Source organism: Benincasa hispida, chromosome 9 (assembly GCF_027475165.1).
Source record: "Benincasa hispida cultivar pf3 chromosome 9, pf3_genome.v1.1, whole genome shotgun sequence".
NCBI classification, from domain to species: domain Eukaryota; kingdom Viridiplantae; phylum Streptophyta; class Magnoliopsida; order Cucurbitales; family Cucurbitaceae; genus Benincasa; species Benincasa hispida.
The window spans coordinates 37174834-37188573 of NC_143486.1; positions in this window are offsets into that span (position 1 = coordinate 37174834).

A 13740-nucleotide genomic window follows, 5' to 3' on the forward strand; every position below is an offset into this window, starting at 1 on the left:
CCTTAAAATAAACGTGGCATAAGATAGATTTTGTATATAATAGACACTTCTTCAAAGATGTATTTAGACACTTATTAAAGTATGGGTCTTCGACAATAATAAACGTTGTATAAATAGTAAATATATGTTGTATATAAAATATACACACGTATATATAAGTATGTGAAGTGTTTTAGATGTTGTTTTAACAGAAGTAAATAGTTGTGCTTTGTTTCAATCAATTTGGTAGCAAAATGAAATTTTTGCAAAATAAAAATGTCGATCACTATGTTATGCACTACCATTTTCATCCAGAATACTTCGAAGCTCATTCTTCAAAAGCCTCTGATAATTAGTGGTGCATCTATTCATGTTAAGTTTTTGACAAAATATTAAAAGTGTAGTTGGCTCATGTAAAAAAGATTTAAGAAAGTCATGAACTTGTCTCATATTGAAAATATTTAGGAAAGTCATGGGCTTGTCTTACATTGAAAAGATTTAAAAAAGTCATGGACTATAAGCACTATAAAAGGAGTGTGTTTCTTTGGTCTTCAATGGTCAAGTTAGAAACACTTTAAGCTTAGTGTGCTAACTCTAGTTAAATTCTTTTTGTATTCTCTAGTTTGAGAGTTGAAAAAAAGTGTGAGTAGTCAAAAGTTTTGAGAAAGCATTGTAATTGGGGTCGGGAGAGAGAATTATTCTATGTGATTGTAGCAATTTTTTACATAGTGGATTTTTCTGGTTCGTAGTTTTTCTCCGAGTTGGGAGTTTTCTACGTAAATTCTTGTGTTTCCAGTTTTGTTGCTTTCTTTTAATTTTTCTATTTATTCTTGTGGTAGAAGTTAGAGGTTTTTTCCCCAATAAGTGGTATCAAAGCCATGCCAGTAGAATTTTCAAGTGCCGAATAGAGATGTAGTGGAGCCTCGAAAGTAGTCATGGTGTAATTCGTGGTTGAACTCTACTGGATAGGTGGGGTGCTCCGGTGAAGAGGAGTAAGCATAGATAAGAGTTAGATGGATGGAGGACTATTTGAGGGGAGACTATGTGGTCCTTTGTTCGAGTGGAGGATTGTTGAGAATGCAACTAAAATCCAACATCTGTTAAATAAAGGGATGATCATAGGTTTATAAGCGAGGACAACTATCTCCAATGGTTTGAAGTCTTTTGGGTAAAACCAAAAGCAAATTAAAGCCATGAATATTTATGCCTAAAATGGATAATATCATATCATTGTGATGATAATTGGAGCGTCATTGTCACTATCAATTCATACCCATGCTATGTTGGTCAACACTAGAAATACAAGGAATGATCGACTAATAGGTCACAACAAAATGACAATTGATAAAATTCTTTAGAAGTTGTATTTCACAACGTGCAGTATGACCCGAAATTCCTCCACACTTCACTATTTCTTTCTTGTATTGTACATGTTTTTCCTTTGTATAACATTTGTGAATCGGTAGTACATCAATACAATCTCAAGCTTATATCATTAGTTTATAAGTAGTAAGATTAGTGATTTTGAGACAAAAAATTTAGGTGTATCTACAAAGTAATTGCAATAGATAGCACTTTTAAGATTAATAATTGAATGTATAACAACATTTTAAAAAAATTGTAAATATAGCAAAATCTATCAGTGATCGACTCTATCATTGATAGACTTCTATTAATAATTTGGTCTATCATTGATAGACTTCTTTCAGTAATATGATCTATTACTAATAGATTTTGTAAATTGAATTTAAATTTTGCTATATTTACAATTTATTTTGTGTTGTGCTATATCTATTAATATTTTAAGTTTAGTTGCTATATTTGTAATCGTCCTTTACCAGAATCCATTCATGACTATGAAAATAATGATTACCAAATCAAAATGTATGTTAGTAATTATATACTCTTTGTTACAGCATTTAACATGGGTTAAAAATAACATTTCAATTTTCCATTATTTAATAATCCTCTAAGATTCCAATGGCGACAAACAAGTTGACTAAGCTACTATAACAAAATAAAATAAAATAAAAAATAAAATGAAGTGCAATCGTGGCTTTATCAAAGGACAAAGTGAAACAATGAGTTGACCAAAGCATTGGAAACATAGAATCAACTGAAAACAACCAAATAAGACTTAGTTCTATTTGGGATCGTTGTAGTTTTAAAAATAATTACTGGCGTCTGTACTTTTAAAAAATCTACTGTAAAATGAATTAAAATAGTGTTTGGTAAATAAACTTGAAAAAATAGGTTAGATTATTTGGTAAATAAGTAAAAAAATCTCATTTTAGATATAATGACTAAACTAGACTTATAATTAATTTTTTTGTAATTTAAAATTTTAAGTAATTTTTTAGTATGATAAATTTTGTTTGTTATAGATTAGTTTTTAAATATTAAGAAAAATAACTTTATTTAAAGAATTGAATGTGGTATATACTTTTAAAACAATGATGCATTTAATTGAAAAGTAGAAAACAGATTTGATTAAGTGAGAAATAGATAATTATATAAAAGAGTAATTTTTATAAATAAAAAAATCAAAGTATTTACCATCTATAGCAAAAAAAAAAAAAAAAAAAAAAGAAATTCAAAAGGACGTCAAGTTTCCTTTTTTTTTTTTCAAATTTCCTAAAATATCCTTGCGATTTGAAATCCGCACGTCTTCACCTACAACTTCTTCCTCGTCATTCTTCAGCTTCTTCCTCGACGTTCTTCCTCATCGACGATGCCTTCTTCCTCTGCATTCTTCCTCATCAATGACGCCTTCTTCCTCGGCATTCTTCCTCCAACGATGTCTTCTTCCTCATCGACGACATTCTTTCTTGACCATGGTACGACTACTTCCTCGATTTTTTTCTTTGATTTTCTGCACGCGTAGGTCTATGGTTCTTCCTTGATTTTATGCATGCGTCCATCTATGCCTTCTTCCTCATCCATTGTGTCGTGGTTCCTCGACCATGCTATCCTTCGTCCATATTCGATAAGGGATTCTTCGGTCACCCACAATTTCTTTTCTTCTGTCCGGTGACTTCATTATGTTGTCATTCTCCTTATTCTCTTCTCTTCTTTTCCTTCTCTTTTTCTTCTTCTTCTTCTTCATATCTTCTCCTTCTCTTCTAGGTTTTTAGAGTATTGGTATGATGTAGGCTTTCTTCTTCTTCTTCTTCTTTTCTAGGTTTTTAGGATTCTATCAATTTGGTTGTTGTATTTGTGTTCTTTTCAATCTTTTCTTAATCTTTATTGTTCTTTGTTTTTTATTTGTTTTCATGCAAATAGATAGTTTTTTGTGTGAATATGTATAGATGTGAACATTTATCTACCACTGATAGACAGTAAAAGAGATCTATCACTGTCTATCAGTGATACACAATGATAGTGCTCTATCACTAGTGATACACTGTGATCGAGCCCTATCACTATCTATCACTTATATAAAGTTATAGATCTATATATATTTTAATATTTTCTTATACAATCTTCTTTTATTTTTTTTTCTTTTTTTAGTAACTTGATACCATGGTTAATGTTCTCGTAGTTGAATCTTAGAATTCTATCAATTTTGATTGTATTTGTGTTCTTTCCAATCTTTTCTTAATTTTTATTATTCATTATTTTTTATTTGTTGTTATGCAGACAGATAGTTTTTTGTGTGAATATGTATGGATATAAACATTTCTCTACCATTGATAGACAATGATAGAGTTGTATCACCGTCTGTCACTTATATTATTGATAGACAATTATAGAGCTCTATCACTCTTTATAACAGTGATTGAGCTCTATCATTGTTTATCACTAATAGACAGTGATAGAGCACTATCATTGTCTATCATGAAGGAAATTGAATTCAAGATTTTCATGAGTAGTGGAATAGATCATTCCAAATTACAATCATGATTGAACATTACAATTATAGTCGTAAACAAAACAAATAGTTATGTAATTGTTACTACAAATGAATAAGGCGAAAACTACAAACATTTGTAGACTCGTCTCCATGCTTCTTGCTCACAAATGCTCGAACACTCGAATAACATGACCACAATATTGTACGAACACTTCACACTCGTCCTCAGTGATTGCCTAGGTCACGAACTCCCCAGCAACACGAATGGCCTCCATAGAACCTCGAGGCATCGAGTTGAGTATGACACCACCAAGAAGGTTACCATGGTATTCTCGGTGTGAGAATCCAAAGGGTGGACTCTGTGTGAACTTGGAATGAGGCAGACGAAGGAGGATTCAACAATCGTGTACAAATTGGGCAAGTGGGAGAAGACAGAAACCTATCGCATAGGTCGATGTCCAATCGTTTAGCTAAAGCTAAGCGATCATTTAGCTCATCACTTAGTACCATATCTGTCGCCTACAAAACACTACACGATCGTTTACTTTGTTTAAGCTGTCGCTTAGTAAATCTGTAAGCTTTCGTTCCATGAGATTCTTTTTGCGAGAGAGGTCTCAAATTTTTCAACTTTTTGAAAAAACTTTTCAAAACTTACTAAAATTAGGAAAACAATTTTCTTTTTATCTCACGGTTACAATGAACCACCAATAATCTCCCACTGAATTGGTTATTAGAGAAAAAGATTTAATGTGAACCCCGAATCCAAATTTTACACTTAAGTGTGTTTTCTTATCTTAATTTTCTACTTAATTGTGTGTCCCTATTTAAATTTGTATAAATAAGTTGAGTAGGTTGACGAGAAAGTTAGTGTGAAATGGTGAAGAAGGAATGGGGATTTGAAAAGAAAAATATGGAAATTGAGTTTGGGAAATTTGGGAAAAATTAGCTAAGTATGGAAAATTTATGTGAAATGCGTGTTGTGCACAAAGCACTGGAAGGCAAGTGACTAGTGGCACAATCGTGTAGAAATTGCACGGCGAAGAACAATGTTCGTAGTAGCTAAGAGCGAGATCGTTGAGATCGAGACCAGTGAGATTGGAGAGGAAATGGGAGAGAGCGAGATTGGATAGAAGATGGGAGAGAACGAGACCAGCGAGAAAGTTGGAGAGAACGAGAGTAGAGAGAGCGAGATTTTGAGCTAGAAAGTTGGAGAGAGCGAGAGTGAAGAGAGCGAGATTTTGAGCGAGAAAAGGGGAGAGAGCGAGACCAGCGAGACCAGCGAGAAAGTTGGAGAGAGCGATACTGTCGAGAGCAGAAAGAGTGAGAGCACCTATGCGTTAGCCTTGCTTTGTCCGATTCGAACGTCACGCTCACGCTCGCCTATGCATTGAACGACCGAGCAAGCTTCTGGGCGATGTATTTGGACGCATTGGGGTGGATTATGCATGTAAAAACCCTAATTTGAATACAAACAAAGCTTGAAGACGTAAGGGCAAACGTCAATTAAAATCTAGGTGTCTGATTAAGAGAAATTCTTAAACCCTAAGAAATTGTGTTGGATGCGTTTGGGAAGAACACATTGAACCAAGGTGAAGTCAGCTTACGTTGATAAAGGGAGGATTAAACATTTGACCATGCAGCCAAGTAGGTGCTGTCAATCCCACGAGCAATTTGAACGTCTATAAATAGGGAGTTGGGATTTCATTTTCAAATCACACAAAAATCATAAATTTCGTAAAGAAAGTAGAGGGCAGTGAGGTTTAGAGGAATGTGTCAACTTTGGACGAGGAGATCTTCCAATCTACTCCTGCGTTTGGAGTGATTCTAAAACCATCTAAAAGTTCTAGAAGTCTAGTTGTCATAGTAGGCTGCCGGAGGAAAAGCTCAAAGGAACTGGGTTGGAGGTTGAGAAGAAGGCAAAAGGGTCAGACTGTCGGATCAGTCTGGGCCAGTCTTGAAGATTTTGAGATTCCGACCAAACCACGAGGAATTCTGAGCTGAAAATTTAGATTCCTAAGACATTTTAGAATAGGTTTGTAGAAGGAAGTATTTCCAAATAAGGTACGGAACTATGAGTAATATAAGTTGTAAATTGAATCTGGATTCTAGGGATGAAAAAGGGACCTGAGAAGCTACTAGAGTGAAAAGTTCCTAAGAGTTCGAGGTGAGTGGCTAAAATGTTTTCGAACTAAAATGTTTTTAAACTGTTTTGATTACAAATGCTTTACAGAAAGCATGTTTGTGAAAATAATTCTCATGCCTACTAGTTTTATAAAGTGGTTTCCAAGCAAGTTTGAATTGTGATTTGAACGCATGCATATTGTTGAAAAACTATTTACATATGTAAATATATTGATTTTATCCAGCATGCGTTACCATCTTTAAATCCATGTTGTATATGTGTTATACTGTACATACTTTAAAGAAAAAAGTTGTTTATAAATAATTTTGGTAAAATGCGATGTACAAGGAGAAGGCATCCACCCAACTAGATACTAAAGTACAAGGAGAAGGTATCTATTGGTACTAAAGTACGTTTGAGAAGGTACCAAGCCAACGGGATACTGAAGTACGTTGGAGAAGGTATCCTAGTAGCTCGATACTGAAGTACAAGGAGAAGGTATCTGAGCAGTAGTACCTAATGTGGCCACAGGTGAATAAAGTCAGAGATTGAGCAAAAGGGTTCTCTCTGGACTAGTAGTTGGTGTTGAGATTATTTTACCAGTTATACAGTACTTTGATTTGAGAAATGATTTTACTGTTTTATGTTTAAAACAGCTTTATATAATTTACGCTTGGAAAATATTTATGCTGCAAAAGTTTATATTTCAGATAAAACTATTTTCTGAAATTATGCATGAGAATTTACTATGTTTTCTCGGTCACTCACTGGGCGTAAGCTCACCCCGTTTTCAAATGTTTTTGTTCCCCCCCCCCACAGGTAGCGGTCAAATCCTCTGAAGACAGCTCAGTATCTGCTCTACCACTAAAGGACGAAAAGACTTGTAACCGTTTGCTAGGTGGTTACTGTTAATATTGTACACATGTTACTATTGTTCATATAGGGACTAGGGTTTGTGGGTTTTGGGACTTGTAAATCTAATGTTGTAAATACTCTAAACATATTAAGTTTCTAAGTTAATAAATTGTGGGCCTACAGCCGTCCCGTTGCATATAATTTGTATTTGGTATCAGAGTTATTCCAAAAAAGTTTTTAGGCAGTAAGTGTCAGCCTAAGGGTTGATAACTGCTGTAGTCATGCCTTTCTCTAGGCTAAGAGGGTGATCTGAGGCGGGGTGTGACATCTAGGTTGGTATCTTCTACCTTAGGTCTTGCTAATCTATTAAGAAATGGTGCCTTAGGTACATACGACTCTACTTTAGGAGGAGAGTAATCACATACCTTGGGAAAGATAGGAGTCTCCTTTGGTTCACTTTCCTTGCTCTCTTGTTCATTCATTACCTTTTCTTACTTCTTTGCAGAGGACTGAACCGGGTTTGCATCTTGAAAGGAAGGGGGATTTCCTTACCACTTTTGAGAGTGATCGCACTTACATTTGCATACTGCGGTTGAATGGGGAGCTTTCTGGATGATTTACTCTCAAGCTTGCTTACCACAGTTGCAAGTTGCCTGATTTGTGTGCCTAAGTTTGAGAAGCCTTGTCTAGTCTCTAGTTGAAAGAATTTTGTGTCTTGTTGAAGTTGTTTTGTTTCTTGTTGAAGTTGTATGTTGTCTTTTTGCAAATTGTGGAGTTCCTGTTGAAATTTCAAAGAGTGGTCAGCAAGGGATTTCACTACATCCTTGAGAGACATACTTGAGGAGCTTGAAGAAGATTGATTTCGATTCTCATATTGCCCTTAAGATCCCTATTTGAAATTGGGATGATCTCGCCACTCTTGGTTATAAGTTTTCCCATAGGGGTCGTACTTCCTTTGGAAACCTCAAATTGCATTCACTTGAGGTTGACCTCACGGGCAAGCTTCAGAAGCATGTCCAACCATACCACATGCTCCACACGTTTTAATTTGGGGAAGTCATCCTTGAGCAACTTGAGTAAAAAGGGAAACTAGATTAGATACTTGAGTTCTTGACTTACCAACCTCTTTAGCCTGAACAACATTGTATTCGAGAGTCCCTGATCCAAAATTCTATGAATTTTCTGCCATGGTTGATATTAGCTCACTAGCCTCAGTGGGCGTTTTGTTAGTTAGAGCTCTACCGGCGGTCGCATCAATGTGCTCCTCTCAGGAGAAGGGACTCTCCTACCAATTGCTTTATTCCATATATTTCTTTTCTAATATTATTAGCCTTAGATGCAGGGAAATATTTTTCTAAAACCTTTTTCTTAAGACCATTCCATGTGGTAATCGATCCTGTTAGTAAGTAGTACAACCAATCTTTGGCCACACCCTTCAAGGAGAAGGGAATGGCCCTAAGATTAAGTTGTTCTTGCATTACCCCATGTGGGCGCATACCATCACATACCAAATGGAATCCTTTCATGTGTTTATGTGGGTCCTCCCCTGGATTACCTCGGAAAGTAGGTAAAAGACTAACTAAATCGGGTTTTAATTCAAAAGCTACCGTATCGGATATACTATACATAATGGTTGTTGAGTGTTATCCGGTTCGGCAAGCTCTCTTAACGTTTGCTCCCTTTCTTCACCCATAGTGTTTGTTTGTGTTAGTTCCTCTTCTTGACTTGATTCTTCAAATTTTCCTTGTTCTCTTATTATTTTTTCTTTTCGTAGTCTCCTCTCCTCATGGTCAATATCTACAACAAAATCAAGGCATACTCTGAGAGGAGCGGGTTATGCACAAATGGAAAGTTTAATTAAACTAACTACTTTTGTTTGTTACTTTCACCCTAGATGGGTTAGTTAAGCTGTATGTTGACAGAATAGTGAGCTAGTTTGGAGCCTCAGTTTCGATAGTATCAGATCGAGATTTAAGGTTCACATTATGTTTAAAATTTTTCATGTATAGCTACTTGGAAAGATTTTATATTTCAATATACAGTTCTAGTACAGTTTTAAGCATGAGAACTATGTTTTATTAAGTCACTCACTGAGCTAGTAACTCACTGATGCGTTATTTTATGAAGTGAAATTGTGGATGAATTGCGTTGAGCACTCAAGTTTTCTCAATGGAATCCAAGTGTAAACCCCACTGAGTTCCTGGTGAATCTAGAGTCAAACTCAGAGACTTGTGAAAACAGGTTGCAGCGGTAATTTTTAGAAAACTTTGTGGTAACCAAATAAATCAATAGTTGTTGAGGTTGTTGTTTACGATGATAAAAAATAAACAAATGCGGTAGATTTGAGAAAAGTCAGTTGTGTGATAGATGCACTGAGTATGCGGATGAACGAGTTGAGAAGGTCTTTAGCTAGCGTTACTTGGGAATGCATCAGACTATGCGATCATGCTATAACCATGCACAACAAGTCATTTTCCAATGCAAATGCGTTGCTCTTGAATCTAGGACGCATGTGTTGAATGCAAAAGTATCCATAGAGCTTATTCCTAAGTCTCTACTCTTTTCCTATGTCATGATGCAAGATGCACAAAGGCAAGGTGACCGCACACAATCATATCCTATTTTTAGGATGCATGCGATGTGTTAATAGCAAAAAATGCTTATTCCTAAGCTCCTATCTCTTGATTATGCGTTCTAATCAGACTCTCTCGAGCCTAGATTCTGACCTGACCTTCCAAGCCTAGATCCTGTCCTTATACTACCCTCCCGAGTATCTCTAATGGACGAATGAAGCATACATAATACAAGATAATCACATAGAATGAAGATTCCCAGTTGTGCTAGCTAAACGCTTCTCAACCCATTCAGCAGATTTAGCGACTCATGCATAAATAACAGAGAGTGAACAGATATAGAGAAGTAAATTCCATTTCGATAAATGAGTTTGAGTACAAAATAACAATGGAAGTTAAAGGTAGAGAGTCTGGTAGCAATCCCATTCCTGCTGCTACTGAAGGTGCCCAGAATGAATGGATTCTCTGGTAGAGGGGAGTCGAGGTGGAATTCTTTGGTGGGCTGGCTTAAAAGAAGCCCCATCAAAAGGGGCACCATAATAATAGTATAACTAGGAAAAGTACGAGAAATAAAAGAAAGGTGCTTCATGTAAAGTGAGATGATTCCTTACTGATCGAGGCTTTTACATTGTCAATCTCTATTCGGTTCAAAAGATATTCTTGATTCCGCAGTAGTCAGCCCTCTCTCTGTTCTTGAAGCTTTCGGCGCTCTCCCAAGCTTACCAGAACGATTTTCCGGCACAACCACCTCTCTCGCGTCCGCCTTAAAGTAAAACAAAATCTAAACTATGAACAAAACTTGTGAACTCGTGAGACGGTGAATTCGTGAACTGGTGGAACCTCTTTTCTGACGGATGCCTCTGGTATTTATAGTGCCTCCGGGGTGAAAGGCGGCTTCTCTCAGATGGGATGGCTTTAATTTCTTGACTGATGCGCCGAATATTGTCATCGAAAAGCTGAATGTACTTGTTATCGTTAGTGGCTGTCAACTTAATTCAGATTCGACTGTCATCAGCTTTCTGTCCCATCGTGATTAATTATACCTTTCACCCAGATGCGCCCACCAAGTTGCGGCAATCCTTCTTGAGGAAATATTTGCGAACAAAATCACCGCAAAGCCTTGTGTTGATGCTGCGCTCGACCAATGATTTCCTATGATCGCAATTTCTGCCTTGCGTCAACGCATATTCTGCATAAAAATACAAAAATCAACTGTTCCGACGCGATGAACACATGCGACCGCAATATTATGAATTTGATGCTTTTTGGACGCAATTTAACATGTTTTATCAATGCAAACCAGCATTGTTTTAGAACTTAGCACTATGATAACGTACATTTCTGCCCGTTATCACACCCCCAAATTTAAACAATGCTTGTTCTCAAGCATAAACGAAAGATTTCCTTTAGCAAGTCGACCGCAATGTTCTTTTCCTAGATTTCTCAAGGATACTTCATTTAAAACTTATACACCAAAATTTCCTTAAGTCTTATTCAAGTCTCCTTCTTAAAATATTTCTAAGACCTAGGAACCGCAAACTTAACCTTCAAAAGGACTTTACTAAATTTTGAGACATTGCATGATTTATTTCAAAAAGAAAACTTTTCCACCGGGGTGTCAAATGATTTTATTCTTTCATATTTTGCGACATTATTATTATTATTATTTTGACCTTGCACCGATCCAAGTGTCTTACCTTCGTTTTGGCTTGCCCCCACGTGTGTCATGCGGACATCCAACTACGAGCAATGCGCTCTTTCTTAGACTAAACTCATATCTACTTGGCAGCAGAGTTGCGGTCATTTATTTATGCGTTGATCCTGGTGGCTTACTTTCGTTTTGGCTTGCCCCTACGTGTGTCATGCGGACATCCAACTACGAGTAAGTGCCTTTCACAACTTAACTCTTATCAATATGGGTTTCCCATTGCGTTGATAGTGGAGTTGTTATTTTCCTTTTCTTTTTTCTCTCTCTTTTTTTTTTCAAAATAGCAAGGTCGAAAATAAATACCTCACCCCCAAATTTAAAATGCGGCAATGTCCTCATTGCCAAAAGATTGAAAGAAGTCATGCGATGTTCTTAGAAAGCTTCGTAAAGAGAGTTTGAAAGAAAGCTAGCAGACCCCTAACTTCTAGAAATATTTCATGAGGTGACTATCTTAAGATTAATTTGACTCTTGTATATACGAAAGAAATAGAAGTATGTGTTTCATCATTGAAATCATAATTGGCAAAGAGACAGCATGCGATAACTTACTAAATTTATCTATGTCAAATGATTGTGGTAATCAAAGAGGATGTGATGATAAGACTTTTAAAACTAAAATGCGTTGCGATAGTGCAAAATTTGAAATAGAGATAAGGAAGAATACACCCTCAAATTTGCGCTGTCATCCGCATTGTGTATTGATGCATCCTTCTTTGCGGCGATCTATCTTCTTTGGATTGCGGTGATGGAGTAAGATAAATTGCTTCTTCGTGCAACACTTCCGCAATCCTGTACCTCAATCGTTAAGAAAAAAACAGTGAGAGGGTCAAATGATTTTAAACCCAACAAATTTCTTTTTTAGAGAAGTAAATAGATAAAGCTGAAAAGATATGGTGTAAGGAAAATCAGAGTAGTAGAGAAAAGTTGAAGATTTCATGATTCCCAAAACTTGCGTCCTTGATGAATTTCGATCATCTGATAGCGTAGGGAACATCTACTTCCTTCTTCATTCAAGGTTTCTTAGTTCCACGGACTTGAATTGGCGATGCCAGCCTTCTCCATGATATGCTTTTACTTGTTGCCCATTAACTTTAAACATTCGGCTCCCGTCTTCGGTAATCAGCTCTATCGCACCATGTTGGAATATTTCTTTAATGATGAATGGTCCGGACCAGCGTGATTTTAACTTGCCAGGAAAGAGCCGTAGCCGTAGCCGTGAATTGAAGAGCAAGAGCTTTTGTCCGACTTGGAGGTTTTTACCGCATATATTTTTGTCGTGCCAACGCTTGGTACACTCCTTGTAAATCTTTGCGTTCTCATATGCGTTAATCCTCCATTCTTCTAGCTTGACCAGTTGCATTTTTCGCGCTTCTTCTGCTTTCTTCAAATCAAAGTTCAGCTTCTTTACCGCCCACAGTGCCTTATATTCCAACTCTAGAGGCAAATGACATGTCTTACCACATACCAACGGATATGAGGACATACCTATGGGTGTTTTAAATGTAGTCTGGTATGCCCACAATGCATTGTCAAGCTTTGTTGCCCAATCTTTTCGTGAAGGCCTTACTACCTTCTCGAGTATCAGCTTAATCTCCCGATTGGACACCTCGGCTTGACCAGTCGTCTGCGGATGGTATGCAGTGGCCACTTTGTGGAGAATGTTGTATTTGCGCAGCAGCTCTTTAACAGTATGATTGACAAAGTTAGACCCCTCATCACTTATTATGGCACGCGGAGTGCTAAAACGAGTGAAAATGTTTTTCTTCAGGAATTGAGAGACTACCGCCGCATCACTTGCGGTGCATGCCACTGCCTCCACCCACTTGGATATATAGTCGACAGCTAACAAAATATAATGTTTACCATTCGAGGGAGGAATGGTCCCATGAAATCAATACCCCATACGTCGAACAACTCAAGCTCCAAGATGATGTTCATCAGCATTTTATGTTTCCATGAAATGTTACTGGTGCGTTGGCACCGATCACACTTCATGGCGTAGTCAGCTGCATCCTTAAACAATGTAGGCCAATAGAATCCACTCTGTAAAACCTTAGCTGCGGTGTGCTGTCTTCCAAAGTGCCCACCATGTGGTGAGTCATAACATTGCGATAATATGCGTTGTTGAGCAGCATTTGGTACCATAGTCGGAGGATCTGGTTTGCCTCTCTTTTGTACAGATTCGGCTCATCCATAATAATATCTGCATTCATGTTTGAGCTTCCTCTATTGGTGATAGGTATAATCTTCAAGAAATTGTTCGCAAACAAGATAGTTGACTATGTCAGCAGGTAATTCTTCAATATGGAACAGCTGCTCATCCAGGAACACAACACTCACCTCAGACTTATTGTGGTTAACCTCAAGGTTTTCCAGTCTAGACAAGTGATCCGTAACTTGGTTCTCTATCCCCTTTCAGTCAATTATTTCTATGTCAAATTCTTGAAGGAGGAGAACCCATCTAATCAACCTCAGCTTTGCGTCCTTTTTTGTCATCAAGTACTTTATTTCTGAATGATCAGTATGGATGAGGACCTTCGTCCCTAGTAGATATGCTCTAAATTTTTCCAACGCAAAAATTACCGCAAGAAGTTCCTTCTCTGTGGTGGTATAATCGGTTTGAGCAGGATTTAATGTCTTACTCGCATTT